This window comes from Biomphalaria glabrata, chromosome 2, assembly GCF_947242115.1.
Source record: "Biomphalaria glabrata chromosome 2, xgBioGlab47.1, whole genome shotgun sequence".
Classification (NCBI taxonomy): Eukaryota; Metazoa; Mollusca; class Gastropoda; family Planorbidae; genus Biomphalaria; species Biomphalaria glabrata.
The window spans coordinates 43,917,762-43,928,489 of NC_074712.1; the positions used below are offsets into that span (position 1 = coordinate 43,917,762).

At 32.0% G+C, this 10,728-nt stretch overlaps 1 protein-coding gene across 7 annotated transcripts in view; it reads right to left on the reverse strand.

Moving 5' to 3' along the window:
* LOC106055406 (inactive rhomboid protein 1-like) overlaps window positions 1-5,801 on the reverse strand; it is a 39,432-nt gene extending 33,631 nt beyond the window's left edge. Inside the window, exons 1-2 of one of the 7 annotated variants that reach the window (XM_056020743.1) lie at window positions 5,681-5,801; window positions 138-255 (exon numbers count right to left, since the gene is read on the reverse strand). The gene's annotated coding sequence lies outside the window, so the exon portion shown is untranslated. Of the gene's footprint in view, window positions 1-137; window positions 2,761-5,180; window positions 5,303-5,680 lie in introns of those variants that run through there. The other 6 variants (XM_056020742.1, XM_056020741.1, XM_056020740.1 and 3 more) reach the window with 6 other exon arrangements.
* Between the last annotated feature and the right edge of the window lie 4,927 nt (window positions 5,802-10,728).

The following is a 10,728-nucleotide window of genomic DNA, read 5'->3' on the forward strand; positions in this document are numbered from 1 at the left end:
TGATGTAGCCTTATCACCATATAATCATGTGACACAAAGCTTATTCTACATCTAGATTAGAGTCTTCCTAGATTATTCTAGGTAAAAATATATACATTATGTGTTATAGATACTCTAGATCTAGTAATCAATAGTACTTGTAATGACAGCACAACTGATTACTTTCTTAGTTTCTACATCTATGAGTAGATCTATAGATAGCTCTCTGAACTTGGCCTATCAGGTCCCCCCGACCTCACTGTGTGTGACTTTTTCCTGTGGAGGTATGTTTAAGACAAAGTAAATATCAATGATATGAAAGATTGATTAACAGCTAGCTGCATTCAACACAATGGACAAGGACATCCTGAAGGACAGTTGGAATGAATTTTCAAATCAGCTTGATGTTGTCCATGGCACTGGTGGAGGTCACATTAAGCATTTCTAAAGCATGAAATAAAAACTTGAATTTATACACTTGTTTCCAACTAGGTATCAAATTATTATTTTTTTAATAATTAATTTCTATTGTATTATTTATAGCTCAATGGATAATGGTTGTGACACATTCTTTTTAGTCACCCTATAGAATGTAGATTACATCAAAGAGTATAAGTATAGATCTAGAGTAGAGAGTATTAGATCTAGTAAGTATTAAAAATAATTATTAAAAATGCAAATACAATGTATGTAAATGTTGGCCTAGTTATTTATAGTACTACTAGTAAGTACTAGTAGCTTCTTATATTAGGCACAGCTCATCGAATGCTCCTTTAAGAAACACATCGCTTTTTTTTGTTTATAATTAATTTGTTTTTATGTTTGGAGCTAAAAACGACGTTTCGGGACAGTGCATGTCCAATTTTAGATAAGTTCCTGTATTTTTGTTCCGCTTTTCCAAAGCAGATGGCAGTTTTTTAGATTCTCTGTAACCAAGTATGTAAAGCTATTGTTTTAACCTCCCCTGGCAATTCATACCCATATAAGGGATGAAGGCTATATTATTAGCCTGTTTGATCGTAGGCTGGTGGATATATCAAAATAAGCTTCCAAACATCTTTAGAAAGACATTCCAATCACATTCATACTGTTAGCTGTTAAATAAAATTAAAAAGGAGGTGTTTCAATGATAATAATGAAATTTGACACATTCTCCTATAGTGCACAAGGCAAAATCGTAATAAGAAATATTATTGGGATTAATAAATCCTATGATTTTTTCAATGAATAAAAGTGACCTAGATCGAGATTTCTAGAATATATAATTTATGAATGAAAGAAAAAGTGCGGGCTGCTAATTTGAAGCCAGAGACCATGCCCAGGTGATCACGCCAGGCGGGCGCTGGTGGCGAGGAGAGGTATACACTAAGCGTGTAGTGTCACAACCTATCATACAGGCAGTGGAGGGAAGGGGGAGAGAGTCATGAAAAGAATTATAAGCATCTATGGGAGGGAGGGGATGTTAAGGTGTAACAAAACGAACATCCAAATTATGAAAAGAAGAGGGTCCTTGGATAGGAATTAAAAGAAAAAGACAGAGAATACATGTAGCCTAGTTGAAAATATCATGTTTATTAAATTATAATAATCAATTTATAGATCTATAATTTATATAGATTTATTTCTGTCTGTTTCTACACATTGTATAGATTATATAGGTAGGCATATATAAATAAATAAACTATAAACGATATATATATATATATATAGAGAGAGAGAGAGAGAGAGAGAGGCAATATACTATAAATACATATTGCAGAAGTGAATCTACTTCTTTTAATACAATCTAAATAATTTTTCATTAACACAGCTATAATTTATTAGCAATAACATAGTGGTGTTTCTTAACGGTGCTCAATGTGCGCTAAAGGAGAAAGCACAAAAACTGCGTTTATTATAGGAGCATGAAGTGACCTGATTTATTTTAAAATAAAATCTTGACTATGAGTGGTAATTCAAAGAAACACAGCTATTTTTATAGTCCTTTAGTTGCAGAATAAGAATCTGCTTTCAGTTTTTTTGTAAGTTAAACCGTCACCAAATAAAAAAATAAAATAAAAATATGACCTAGTTCCCGAATACGGTGTGCCTAATATAAGAATAGATCTAGAGATGATAGATCTATAAAAATTCTATATTCTATTCTAGATCTACTATAGATCTTGATAAGTTCAGTTGATTCTAGCTACTAGATACATCTAGATTCTATCTTTCTATGTCTAGATCTATGTCTATGATAATATGATCATAATGTTGCCTAATAGTTAAATAGAGTCAGTATGTGAATGTGTGTCTCTAGCTTTTGATTCTAGATCTATAGTAGATTCTTATACCTGAACACCGACTTACGGGAACTAGGTCAAATTTTTATTTTATTTTTTTATTTGGTGACGGTTTAACTTACAAAAAAACTGAAAGCAGATTCTTATTCTGCAACTAAAGGACTATAAAAATAGCTGTATTCCTTTGTATTACCACTCATAGTCAAGATTTTATTTTAAAATAAAGTGGGTCACTTCATGCTCCTATATTGAACGCAGTTTTTGGGCTTTCTCCTCAATTGGACAGTGAGCACCGTCATTGTACACCACTATGTAATTGCTAATAAATTATATCTGTGTTACTTAATTTTTTTTAGATTGTATTAAAAGAAGTAGATTCACTTTTGCAATATGTATTTATAGTCTATTTCCTCATATACTCTCTCTCTGTCTCTCTCTCTCTAACTCTATAATATTATAGAATATAGATCTATATAGAATATATATATATATATATATATATATATATATATCGTTTATAGTTTATTATTTATATACCTATGTAATCTATGTGTAGAAACAGACAGAAATAAATCTATATAGATATATATCGATAAATTAATTATTATAATTTAATAAATAAGATATTTTCAACTAGGCTACATTGGCTACATGTATTTCCTCTGTCTTTCTTTTAATTACCATCCAAGGACCCTCTTCTTGTTTTCATAAGTTGGATGTTCATTTTGTGACACATTAACACCCCCCTCCCTCCCATAGATGCTTATAATTCTTTTCATGACTCTCTCCCCCTTCCCTCCACTGCCTGTTGGATAGTTTGTGACACTACAAGCTGAGTGTATACTTCTCCTCACTGCCAGCTCATCTGGAGTGATCACCTGCAGTGGGCATGGTCTCTGGCTTCAAATTAGCAGCCCGCACTTTTTCTTTCATTCATAAATTATATATTATAGACATCTCGATCTAGGTCAAGCTTATTCATTGAAAAAATCATAGATTTATTAATCCCAATAATATTTCTTATTACGATTTTGCTGTGTCCAATGAAGGAGAATGAGCTGAATTCATTATTATTCGTTGTACACCCCCTTATTAAATTTTATTTAACAGCTAACGGTATAAATGTGATTGGAATGTCTTTCTAAAGATGTTTGGAAGCTTATTTTGATATGCCCATCAGCCTACGATCAAACAGGCTTATAATATAGCCTTCATCCCTTATATGGGTATGAATTGCCGGGGGAGGTTAAAACAACAGCTTTACATACATGGTTACCGAGAATCTAAAAAACTGCCATCTGCTTTGGAAAAACGGAACAAAATTACCGGAACTTATCTAAAATTGGACATGCGCAGTCCCGAAACGATTTTTGCTCCAAACATAAAAACAAATGAATTACAAACAAAAAAAGCGACCTGTTCATTGAAGGAGAATTTGATGGGGTGTCCAAAATATAAGAAGCTACTATAGATCTAGACTAGAAATCTAAGTGAAGATCAGTGAAGATGTAGAAGATTAGTCTTAAGATCTATGATTGTATGTATGATCTATAGTAGTTTATTTAATTCGGACATTACATGAATTCAGACATTCGCTGTTTTCGTGGTCATTAAATAATTATTTTAATATTTATTATAAAACTAATGCGCTGTATAATGTGCTTGTCCATTTTCCAATGATTCTGACCCCATTTCCTTCCATTTAGCTGTCTTTTTATGTAAGAAAAACGAATTTCCAATTTGTTAGTCAGGTTGTTGTTTTATCCAATGTTGCTCGGATGACTTTACCTCTTCCTAGTGTTAAGATCATATTTTTTGATTGGCTAAGTTTATACTAATGAGCCCGGCAATATTTATTCTGTTTTTGGAGCTGATTTATTTGATTTATAAGCCAAGTTGTATGATTCCATACAAATAAAAAATTAATAGGGTGTCCGAATTAAATTGCGATTTTCTTACCAAAATTTATTTCGGACAGCCAGTTTTGGACATCAATAAAAATGATCTTATATTATATTTGTTCGTTTGTTGTTGTTTTTTTAATAGAGAATAAATGGGCAAATGTTTGAAGTGAGCTTGGTACATTGAATGAAGTTAAATGCTTAGATCTAGACCTACTAGATAGATCTAGATTTATATAGAGAGAATATAGAGGATTCAGTTAGGCAAGAATGGCTATCCTAACATGTACTATACTACAAAAGATCATCTGACATCTGTATTAGAAATTTATTAAATTAATAAACAAAAAACACAAACATTCAACACACATATAATCATGCAAACAATTCAAAGTCTAAAAGTCAGTATAGAAGTCACTATCCCAGTGACCTAATTTTGGTAGAATAAGTGTGTTCATATTTTTACTTTTTGTGTTCGTATTTATGCCTAATTCCAAAACATCTTAATGATTTAATTTGAAGGGTTATGCCTGGGGATCTTAAAATTTAGTTAATGTTAGTAAAGAATTAAAATCTGAGTTTATTGAGGCCTAAATATAGAGACTGTCCGAAATAAATAATGGTGTCCGGAATCAAATAATGTGATTGTGGGTCGAATTTGTCCGAATTAAATGAAAACACACAGCCTCTTTGACCTTAAATATAATAACAAATATAGGTTAGGGGTACAAATATAAGTAGTCATCCATATTCTCCTTAAACTAAAGAAGATTTTGATACTTCATTTTCTTTTCTATGTCGAACCATTGTCAAATAATGCGCTGTCAAAGTCAAACTTTCAAATTTGGGCCTAGAATCTATAGGTGTCCGAATAGCATAAACTACTCTAGATCTAAGTCGACTAAGACTAAGTCTAATAGAGTTACTAGATCTAGATCTAAATTGAATGGATCTGAATCTCTGGTCTGGCTAGTGATGTTGATTTAGATCTAGCATTCTAGATCTAGTTTTAGTTTACATCTCAAATATCTAGATTTAATCTATGTATAGATCTAGATTAATCTAGACTAATGTAGTCATCTATTTCTAATCTGGTCCAATTTTGAAAATCGTTTTCGTTCCCTTTTTTTCCTGCTGCCAAATGGCCTTATTTTAATTTAAGTTTACCTGTAGGCTTAAATGATCTACATTCAAATTGACATAAAAATTGACATAAACAAATCTAGATCTAGAATAATCATTCTATATGAAATAAGGATAAAACGTCTAAATCTATCGTAATTCTATCTCTGTAAAAATAAAAGAAATCTAGATTAATGATGGCCATGCAAACCATATTGCTCCTGGCATTGCTTCCAGTGATATATGAATTTCTACTATAATTTAATTTTTAAAATAAATAGCCTATATAGGAAAGACCCATCAGCAAAATAGCATATAAAGCGAACACCTCCCCGTAATTTTTATCCATTCTTATTTATTTCAAAAGTAACTGCAGAACTAATAAAATGGTATTACAAAGACTCCATTTTTCTACATTTCCCACATATTCACTTTCGTTTTCCCTCAAACAATAAAGCATAGCTGAAGGTCATAGTTGACATGTATGGAAATTTCATTCTCAAAAGGTTTCCGGATAAACGAGAATAGGTCCGAACTTAAGGCGATTTTAAAGCACCAATGGATATCGGCCGAAAAAAATTTGCATATTGTACTTAGATGAGGAAATAGTTAGCTATAATAGCAAAGGCTATTTATTCCGTTGAAAAAAAAAATATTATGGGGTGTTCGCTCAAAATAATCTTTTTAACTGAAAACCTATTCAGCGAAAACACCTATAATAAGCTTAAAAAGCCATTTAATGATAATTTAGTGACTGATTTAATCTGTTTTTCTTTTGTCTTATCTATTGTTATTGTTAATCTGTTTTTCTTTTTGTCTTATCTATTGTTATTGTTTTTAAACTGAAATATTAAAATAATAGGCCTATTTTTAACCTTAACCCAATGTCTTCGATTTCGAAGATTAAGGATGAGTGCATTACGTGTTTCACATGACTACGCCCAGTTACGACCAGCATATTTTCCCGCATTTTCTTTCCGTCTAAAATGTTTGACTCGCAGCTCTCCAACAGTCTCTCAGAGGTCATATGCTGGCAGTTACTTTCCTCTGTGCCATTGAGGGTGAAATGGCGCTTCAGTTGATCTTAACAGCGCTTAGGCCTATACGGCTTATACGGGGGACCTCTGTTTTGCCGTCCTCCTTTTTTTAACTGGCTGGTTAACCTCTTGTTACTAATTAATGATATTAATATGTGTATAAATGTTTAAAAGATCAGAATTCATTTTCACAGGGTTCCCCCACCATTCTGAGATTGGGATTTCAGGAGATTTCCAAGAGTTTTCCAGAAGAAAATATTCGATTTCAGGAGCGGAAAAAAGGCGAACTATATATTTAGTAATAAATATAAGAATTATCATATAATATACATGTATAAAATTACAAGATCTCTTCTGAGCCTTTCGTCTCCATGCCCGAAACCCAAGCTGTTGTAGATCTGCCCCCTCCCCCCCCATACATCATCAATCCATCGCATTCGGGTCAATCAGCGCGCGTGTGTGTGTGTGTGGGGGGGGGGGGAGATCGAGTTGATGGTGATTAAGTGCACTGAACGTGTGTTCTTAAAAAAAAATAGTCGCAGTAACGAGAGTTTATGAAATGGAGAGTACAACGACGTGGACTAGCCTATAGGGAGGAGGCGAGATCGAATTTTGTAGTTTCTTTCTTTAAAAAAAAATATTTAATCGCAAGTTTCGTTGGCTATATATAGACATCAGTTCCAAGCAGAGAAAGGAGATGTGGAGCACGGGAAAAGTGAAAACAAATTTAATGCCACAAGGAGGACAATAGTTATAATGCTTCATGGAAGAAATTAGTAGAACTATTTGAAGCACAATTTCCTATATTTTAACATGCTATTTCGCTATTTTTTACGGCCTTTCGCTCATTATGACTCCCGCGAAAATTGCGTTCGCTGATTAGGTCCGACCCCTACCGTAAGTTGACTTGAATTATAAATTTAATAGCTGATATGGAAAAAAGAGTCAAATTTAGTTTTATCGCCCAATAGCTGAGGAGTCCGCAGATGTTTTCATTTTTAAAATAAGTTTAACCATTGTGGAGTAAAAAAATCTACATTAAAAACTGGCACAAAAGCGTTCGCCATTGGTCCTTTCCCATATATATAGATCTGGATCTAGATAGATAGATTATAGATATAGAATCTACATATTGAGTCTCTAATCTAAATGATCTAGACTTATATATAAACCTTGTTATATTTAATTTTTAATTTATTTTTTTATTTTGAATGGGCATTCGATTCTGTCGGGTTAGAAAAAAAAATGGGCGCAGCAAGCATGGCGCGAAGGTGTTCAATGAACTCGTACCAATGATAAATAGGGGCCAACATAGATCCTTAAAAAATTCTAAAAAAAAATATGTTGACTAAGAATTTAGATTATCGAAATCTTGTATAATTTTACTTAGATCTAGAGTCTAGTATTCAATATGTTTTTGCATGTCAATATCTAATATTAAATTTAAAAAATGCGAAATCACGAATCAATGTACGTAAGCATTTTTAGCATAGTGTGCTTTCCCGCAGCTTTCATTTGGTGGGTCTTCGCGAATATTAATCTATCTTTAAGGTGTACTACAAACAAATCTTAGCCCTGGTACATTTGATTTCTTTGAACAATCATACAAAACTACAAAATACTTACGTCGTTGCAAAACCCAGGCCATATTGTGTATGTAATTGTTATAAAAATAAAAAGACGATCCAATTAAAATTTTCTCTATATTTAGGCTTATGGAAATCACTCAAGGCGTACAATATGTTGATTAGCATCAGTTTTTGATATTGATTGATCATGATTGTATTGAACTTCGTTGACGGAATACCCAAAGAAATAAGAATCCAAGAGTCATTTCTGGGATTTCATATCTGAGAGTTAACATACCTAAATACACATAGCAATGCAAAATCATCAGTTGTCTTGAAATAAACTGCAAGCTCATAGCTATAACGAGGTCTTCATCACAATTGAACAGAACGATAGCCTTTGGACATGACATAATCCAAAAGCAGGGCCGGCCTTAGGTAACTGGAGGCACTAGGCGAAATGAATTTGGTGGCCCAAAATGAAACAAAAAGTAAATAATAAACACCAAAATAATAAAATTATGCCATTTTTAAAAAACCTACCTGGATCTAAATCTAAGCCAATAATTAACTGAAATTCATATAGAGCAATCTCCGTAGCATGCGACGAGGGTTCCGTAAGCTTCTTAAATATATTCTTGCAGATGTCATAAGCTTTCAACAAACCAGACTCGAAATGTTTCGACATTTTCACCAAAACATATGGGACTGCTAACATAGGTAGTCTAACAAGTGTTCAAGTCAAAGTAGAGGCTTTGAGCTAGGCTATTGACATCGAGAGCTCTGCTATGTTTAAGAATTGATCAAAGTTTGGAAATTCGATATAAAAAAAAATATATAAAAATTTAGTCCTCTGTAACTAGTTCACTAATGAGAGAGACAAAGTATAGTCTTTTTATTTATATAATATATAATTTTATTTTTCAAACCAAACAAACATTACTGAAAGAATTGCCAACGTTTAAAAAAAAAAATACACTCACTGATGCTAATTGTAATAAGAATTAAATTATAGCACACATTGAAGAAATATGAGGAAACTGTACATTTGACAACATGGTTGATAATACTTCCCATAGTGAGTGTGGTGTGGAACAATAATCTGGATATTATTTACATAACATACAAATGACAAAACAAACAAGTGTCAGTATGTACACACACATTGAAAGATTTAACAAGTAATTCAACCTATCCACCCACCCCTCTCCGTTTTCAACTCCAGACTGTATTTCTATTTTAAATTTTCTTAAGTAAATATGATCATTAGCATTTATTTAGGTTTTCTTTACAAACATAACACTAGTTGAAACATTTTTCAAACAAACTTTTCCTATTGTAACTGTCTAAGCAAAAAAAATAAAAAATAATAATAATTAGGGTAAATGGACACATTTGAGTGCATCACCACCATATACAAATATTCTGAAGTTTTTTCAAGTATCTGTTAATATTTTTCACATCACATAAAACATTTATCTTTTATTTTGTTTGTCTTACAAGTTTTGGCTGTTCTTTTAGAATGCAAAATGATTAGATTCTTGTGCAAAACTCCTCCAGGACAGCAGAGGAAACAGGCGAGGTTCAAACTCAGGACTAGCATGACAACAGACACACAACAGACACACAACAGACAACCTGGCAGCCACCTTTACCTCTGGATAGCAACTTTTTAGCTCAACTCACTAATGAAGTATTTTCAGCAGAGTGTTAGTCTAAGAAGAGAAGAAAACTCATATTTCCATCTTGCACATACAATTTTCATGAGTTCAATAGACATCTTGGACGCTGAGCTACCTGTATTTGACCAAAAAAAATCAACTCAGTAGATAAGCAGCACAAATGGATTCAAATAATCAGCACTTCAATCAACTGAAAACCAAAGCACATATAGAATGTAGGGAATATTTTGAACAGGCATGTGGAGTGTGGAATTTTGAAAAACAGCCAATATGTTGGAACCTTCAACAATTAAGTTGTTGGCCCTAACCCTAACTAACAAAAAAAATTAAAAATAAAACTGTGCTATAAGAGCATTGCCTGCCTAAAGAAGTTACCCTGATTCATGATTTCACAAAGGATAAAGTCTAACTTGTTAACTGATTTATGATTTCACAAAGGATAAAGTCAAACTTGATACTAAACATGGTCATGGAGGATATAGAAAAAATAAATACAAATGAGAGTGTGTTCAGACAAAACATTAACAAATCAATGGTTAATTTAAAAAAAAACATTTACAGCATACTCAAAGCATAAAAAATCTTAGAATATTTACAGCTTAAAATCAAATGTTTAATATATATCTGTTTGATACAGAATTCAACACACAAATAATTTGTTAATTAGAATTACTTATACAAAATATTAAGCCCATTTGAATTAGTTTTATTCATAAAATTAATTTTGAAAAGAATAGTGATTTATAACAACATTGAAAGTTAGCTACTAAAAACTTTTGATAACAATATAGAACAATATATCTAGAAATAGCAATTATATTAAAGAAATGTGGTAGCCAATTTGAGAAAAAAGTATAAAAAATACAAATACTGATTTTGTGACTATGCAATTTACTTACCAAATTAATATATCTTATAACTCCTACATTTCTTCTATGAAAATATTGTAACTGTCACAAATATGTTTAGGTCAAAAGAAATAGTACTGTAGATGTTAACGCTGTTCCTTAGTTTAAGTTTACCCAGCTAACAGAACTTTAAAATGCTAGATGTTTATACTTAGGTTTACAAAAAATCAACCTAGTCTGCTTCATTAAAATTAATGTTTAAAAAAAAAAAAGAACTTATTTATATACACTTGAGATTTACTATGGTGT